This window comes from Myotis davidii, unplaced genomic scaffold (assembly GCF_000327345.1).
Source record: "Myotis davidii unplaced genomic scaffold, ASM32734v1 scaffold496, whole genome shotgun sequence".
Taxonomy (NCBI): domain Eukaryota; kingdom Metazoa; phylum Chordata; class Mammalia; order Chiroptera; family Vespertilionidae; genus Myotis; species Myotis davidii.
Window position 1 is genome coordinate 1,348,869 of NW_006289398.1, and position 6,740 is coordinate 1,355,608.

The 6,740-nt window shown below is 39.3% G+C and overlaps 1 protein-coding gene and 1 pseudogene across 1 annotated transcript in view; one reads left to right on the forward strand and one right to left on the reverse strand.

Annotated features, from left to right (window-relative positions):
• WDR70 (WD repeat domain 70) overlaps positions 1 to 6,740 on the reverse strand; it is a gene marked incomplete at its 5' end in the record, with an annotated part of 225,358 nt that overhangs the window by 99,409 nt on the left and 119,209 nt on the right. The window lies entirely within an intron of this gene.
• On the forward strand, positions 6,063 to 6,492 carry LOC102768140 (annotated as a pseudogene).

Consider the following 6,740-nt stretch of genomic DNA (forward strand, 5'->3'; position numbering starts at 1 on the left):
AGCCTGTTTCTTCCTCTGAAATAATTACTTCACAGTTATTTTAAGGAATTGATTATGAAAACATACATAAAGCACTTAGCATAGTGCCTTGTGTACAGTAAATACCCAATTACTGTAAATTTGCTGCTGTGTTTATTGAAAGGATGCTGTCTACGTCAACCAGTGCAATCTGTATGAGGCCTCTGGAAACTTTGATCTTTTGTGCTCTTTTGAAAAGAAAACCTCTCTGTTTTCATCTTGAGGGCTCTGGGACTCTCAACTGAGCATGTCTCCATCTTTGCTCTGGTTATTTGCAAGTTTCGAACTAAATCTACACCCTGACCTTACCCGTGTGTAGCAAAACCAGCTCCTAATAATTTTTTGTGAACTAACCTTATCCCTTCACCCTTACTTTCTCATGGTCTTGGATGCTTTTTTTCTTTTTTATAATGTGTGTTACTATTATTATTTTGGGCTTCTTTGAACTATTTTTTGGAATGATATAAGATGCATAAAACTAAATAGATGAATTAACAAACCAACAGAAAAAATAAATAGTGCTATTTTTGAATGTTGGTAATTGGAGTGTGTGGGGTTTTCTTAAGTTATTTTCCTAATTCATGGGTATATTAGCTACAGAGCCAGGAGAATATTTAATTCTTTTTACTTCCCAAAGTAGGATCTGCCCTAGACCAATTTAGACTCTCAAATAAAAACTGAGTCGAGTCATCAGCCAAAGAGCAAAAAAAATCACCAGTGTGATGATGAGAATTTAATGTGAAGAGCGATGAAGTCATGGGGAGTGTGGCAACAGGCTAGTCCTCTGAGGTGAGCGCTTCTATATTCTGAAAGTTAGAACTTCTAGAATTCAGTGAGCGGCATTTCAGAAAGAAAATATAATTCACAGTCACGAGAGTAATTGTATCAGTTCCTAGGAAAAACAAAGCAAAAGTTTCCAGTCTTTAACTGTGCTGGACCCACAGCTCTGGCCGGTGATACCCAGGCTGACTTAAAGGTCCCCTTACTTCCTGACCCAGATGAATGGAAATGAGCCACAGCCGGGGTGTGCTAAGCAGATGGGACACCACAGGGGCTGAGCTGTTGGCCAAAGACAAAGCGGGTGAACCAGAATGTAAGCAAAGAAGCTTTCCCTGGCTGCTTGGCAATAAGGCCTCTAAATAAACTACATTAATCTGTCTCACATGTGGTGAGTGGGAAATTAAAAACAGGGCAGCGAGAAAATTAAATGAACTCATTAAAGAGATAATGAACTTACAAAGCAGTTTCACTAGGACATATGTTGCTATCAGGATTATTTGAGTTTCTAGAGATATTGTCATATCCATACCTTTACAAAGTTATATACTATCTTGGGCAAACAACAGGTAAGATAAGAATTCTTGAGAAGCAAATATTTTTCCAAGAAGAAAAGCATGGCCTCTAAAGAATCAGTGAGATAAAATAAAATCCAATAATTTTAAGTATATTATCTGAAAATCCAAGGACAAGCAAATTAAAATGGATTGTTATGGAAATACAAAAGAGAAGAAACTATGAAGACAAAGCAGAGTTGATCTTCTAAAGAAGAATGAACTATAAGATGCTGGGGAACTTGTTTGTGAGGTTGCTGTCTACCACAACAGTTCCACTGCAGTGCCCAGGCCCTTGAAAGCTCCATGTTGGATTATTCACAGCAATGAAACATAAACGCTAATACACTGAGATTCAAATATTCCTTTCAGACTACAATCAAATCTCTGGGTGTTCCTTTTCTTTGCTCTTCCAGTCATGAATATATTTTAAAATTTCCTTCCTTTCTTCTTTCCCTTCCTCTCTTCTCCTTCCATTCAATCAACATGGATTGTGGCTCTAGTGACAGGCGGAACACTAGGTGCTAGAAACACAGCAGTGAACACAACGGACAAATATCCGCGCCCTGAGTTTCATTCATTAGTTCTCTCGGGTAAATGAAACTGCAGGTAAATGAAACCATAGAAAGTGACTGTGGATAAAGGGGAACTACTGTATTTTAATTTGTTGTTTACTGATCAGTTTTCCTAGACTGTTCGCTCACAAAAGCCCATGCTGGGCACAGTGCTTTTCTCTAGTATAAATGTTCAAAATCTATTTGTGTTATCACTAAACAAATGAAGAGGAAATTCTTAACATTCTTCATCAAAACACTGAGCACACAGATTGAAAAATGGATGTATGATGGCAGGGGACTTCTCTGGGTTGCCCTTCTAATGTCAACAGAACAGATAATATGTGAAATACTGGAGTAAAAGGACAACAAAAACAATGAAAAAATTATTTGAAAGATAGTAATTCTATTCAACAGACACTTGGGAGTAGCCAACAGCAATGGAAATCAGCTGCCTTGTCCCTGATTCACGAATTTTGCAGAAATATCATTCAAGATAACTTGCTGAGACAGCAACAACTGACCAGAAAGTAAATTGATGTCGGAAGCTTTTCCCCCTAAACAAACATCTTCTAAGACCAACATGCACACAAGTTAGGCACTGTTGCATAACAAACTACTCCAACCCAGGGGCTTAAAACAATGAGCATTCCTCATTCTTAACTCTACAGGTCAACTGGCAATTCCATTTTGTGGCATTTTGTGCTTTCTCATGATTGTGCGGTAGTCTGATAGGTCAGCCAAGACTGGCTGGCTTATCGGGAATGGCCTCCCTCATATACATTGTGGTTGGCTGCCTCCTGGACGCAGTGACAGGTGTGATGGGGACCCAGCCAGCAGGTCAGCCCAGGCTAATTTTCACGGCAGCTAAACAGGATTCCAAGCGCAGAAACGCGTAAGACCTCTTGTGGCTTAGCCTCATTTTTGATCCACCATCACCTCTGCCATATCTATTAGCCAAAGCAAGTTACAAGGTCAGCCCAGATTCGAGAAGTAAGTAAATAAACTCTACCTCTGCAGAGTCACATTGCAAGAAGCACAGATACAGAGAGAGAAAAATCAAGGACCTTTTTACAGTCAGTCGCCCACACACTATTTGGCCCTACACATGCACCTACTTGTGAGTACCATTCAGTACATGATATTCATAATGACGATTCTGATTCAGCAAGGAGTTAAATAACAGTATGTTATAGGCAGAGACGTGTATTGTAAAAGCTTTCCATGATAGGAACGCAGGTTAAAAGATTTCCACTTCGCCACTAACTTATTGTGGTGCCATTCCCACTGATTTCAGAGATCAGTGTTTCACTCCAGAACATTCTGTTTGTTCACTGTGAGTGCTGTCAACAGACCTGAAAAGTAATGGGACAGTCCACTGTATCACTGGTGAAGGATTCAATTAAAATAAACAAGAGCTAAGCCCAAGTCACATCTTTTAAATATACATAAAAACCTGTATTTATAGAATTCAGGAAAAGAACCAGGCCATGGATTCACTTCCTAAACACCTGCCACAAACAGATCAAATTCTCAAAAAACACTGATGTAATCCCTCACTGTACCCTTGTACCATAGGAGCCAGGTGAGTGGGTGAGTAGGGCTAAATGAGACATTCTTATGGCAAATACACACAAGCCTGGCACCTACTAGAAAAAAATTAGATTAAAATGGAAAAATACTTTCATACCTGCAAACTGATATTAGTATTTTTTCAGCAACCACAGAAACTATGCTGGGCTTGAATAGGTCAATAGAAACCAGACCAAATTACAGATAAGCTTAAAAGCATGCAGGTCTTCAAATCCAAGTGATATTATGGGTGCACTTGATCCTGAGACTATGTGGCCTAGTTTCGCTGGATGACCCTCTAATTTCTGAAAAGTGCTACAGGATCCTCCTGACAACGACCTCTCCTAACTCCAGTACGGGAACTCTTAGCATTTCCGATGTGGATTTGAGAGACAAAGATAGAACACTGAGACCTGCCAAGGCTGAAAAGGATATCACTTTCAAAGGTTAAAAAAAAATCCCCCCCCCCTTTTTTTCTGATGACTACCCAATTACACAAGCCAGGCTTGATAACTGGGAGCCATGAAAAGTCTTCTATAGGCATGGACAAAACGGCCTGTTGAAACTCAGTGGAAAACAAAAACATGAAACACTCAGCAATACAATGCATCTTTGGGGGACTAACATGGAAGCTAATCTAGCATGAAAAATACCTCAGAACCTAATTATATTATTAGAGCTTCTTATCAGGGCCTAGTCTGTGATAGCTAAACAGTGTAGCTTTCATTTATTTCACAAAGGAGCATCAAGTTATACAAGTTATTCTTAAAATTCTGTAGGCAGAACACAACTCTGTAAAGTGAAACCCATTCTTCCCCTGAGTACTATTATAAAATCTAACATGTGTATCTATAGATAAGCATGCTCCCGAGACCATGGATTCAGGTTGTATTTTTGTGTACCATAATAAAAGTTGTAGTGTGGTATCCACATGTATGATGATACCCATTCTCCACCTGCCCAATTGATGTAGACACCAAGCATCTCTTGTTACTATCCAGAAATGGCAATGTTTTAGTCCTCTGTTTACTTATGACTCAAAAATAATGTTTTGGTTTTATATCCAGAGGAGAAACCTAAGGCATGACTTCAAGAATGGAGTGCTCATTCGGCCTGGGGGTTTTGTTTTTTGTATTGTTGTGTTCTTTTAGTATGTTTTTATTGATTTCAGAGAGGAAAGGAGAGGGGAGAGAAAGATACTGGGTATCAAGCCCACAACCTGGGCATGTGCCCTTGACCGTAATCAAATCCAGGACCCTTCAGTCGCAGGCCGACGCTCTAGAGACACTGAGCCAAAGCAGGTCGGGCCGGCCTGTGGGTTTTTGTAGTATCTTAGTTGTTGAAGGTATCTGCCACTGCTTATTACTACAGAGGCAGTGAAAAGCAGCTGTTCTGGGAATAGTCACTGTGAACTACTATTATTTGCTTTTGGAGACCCCAGGTTCTGTCATCACTTCCAAGAAGAGTCAGAGAAGCCTTAGAATGATGTTCCTACATAAGGTCTTTTCCCCAGAATTCTTATACAATCAGTTTCACAACCACTCTTACTCCTTACACATATTGGAATTTTATATGATAACAGTTTTAGGATAATTCTGACAGTTCCCATCCCAGGTGAACTACAAAGCAGATCTCTATACTAACAGAACCGTCAGTTCACTTGCCAACTTCAAAAAACATTCCCTTTGTTTCTCACTCTCAACCCCATTTAAACCAGGCAAAACTGGACTAACCTTGTGTAATAAGCAAATACTTGTGAATATTAATCCACTGGTCATTCAACAGTCAGGTGCCCAAAGTCACACAGCTTACAAGGACCTTAAGAGTTCCCATTAGTGAACAAATCAACATGATAAAAGAATATCAATTGTTTGTGTGCAGAAATGGCATTATTTCTAAGACTGAAAAAAAGTGCAAAGTTTATTTTAAGTTACTTTAAACATTACTTCTATTATAACTGCTAACTTAATACTTAGTTGTCCTGTGAAGAAACAATATTCTAAGCAAAGATAAATACAATCAAGTTCATTGTATTTATCTCAAGGTGGGGGTTAAAGGAAAGAAACATTTATCTCAAATTTTCAAAACCAAAAAAAGAGATAGACTCAGATATACTACTACCATGCCTAATTAAAACATGAAGTGATGAGAAACTATTATTTACAACTTGAGAAAAATAAAGCCTTAATAACACACTGCTATAAACATTTAATGATATGGAACTTAATTACATAATTTCATTAATACAAAGGATCAGTGGCATTAAACTATTATTTATTTCTATTTCAATGCATCATATTAAAATTCAGAAAGTTCAGGGGGCAGGTGCAGGGTTGAGGGGGAGAGGAGGGGAGAAAAGGGACATCTGTAATACTTTCAACAATAAAGATAAATTTAAAATAATAATAATAAATAAAGGACAATTCAAAAACAAAGAAAAAGTAGATTAGTGGTTGCCATGACTGTGGGAAGGGTAAAATGGGGAGTGACTGCTAATGGGTACAGGGTTTCACTTGGAGGCAATAAAAATGTCCTAAAAATTAGCCATATGCACAATTCTGTGAATATACTAAAAGCCAATGAATTACGTATACATTAAAAGGGAAAAGTTTACTTTTTTCTTGCTCCCAGCCAGCTTGGCAGCTGCTCTTTGTTGGGGGCCACCCAAAGCAGAAAGATGGTGGCCGCAAAAAAGATGACAAGGTCACTAGAGTCTACCAACTTTAGGCTCCAACTTGTTCTGACAAGTGGACAGTACAAGCTGGGGTGCAAGCAGACTCTGAAAAAAATCAGACAAGGCAAACCAAAACCACTCATCATCGCCAACAGCCACCCCGCCTCGAGGAGACCTGAGCAGAGCACTAGGCCATGTCGGCCAAGACTGGCGCCTATCACTACAGTGGCAATCAGACCGCACTGGGCACAGCGAGTGGAAAATACTACAGTGTGTGCATGGCTACCACCGACCCAGGTGATCCTGGCTCATTAGAGGCACGCCAGAACAGACTGAGAAGTAGATCATGCAAAACTGTTCTTTAATACAACTGGCCAGAGCTTGTTTTTAAAAAAAGGGAGAGGGGTGAATTTCATAGTATGTGAATTATAGCTCAATAAAGTTGTTGTAAAAAGAGGTAATGCTGGAGAAACTAAGATGGCGGCAGAGATAAACACCGGGAAATTAATGCCGCGCACAACAATTGATTAATACCTCAGAGAAACAATACGGACTTCATCCAGAACCATAGGAAGCCTGGCTGACTGTAAA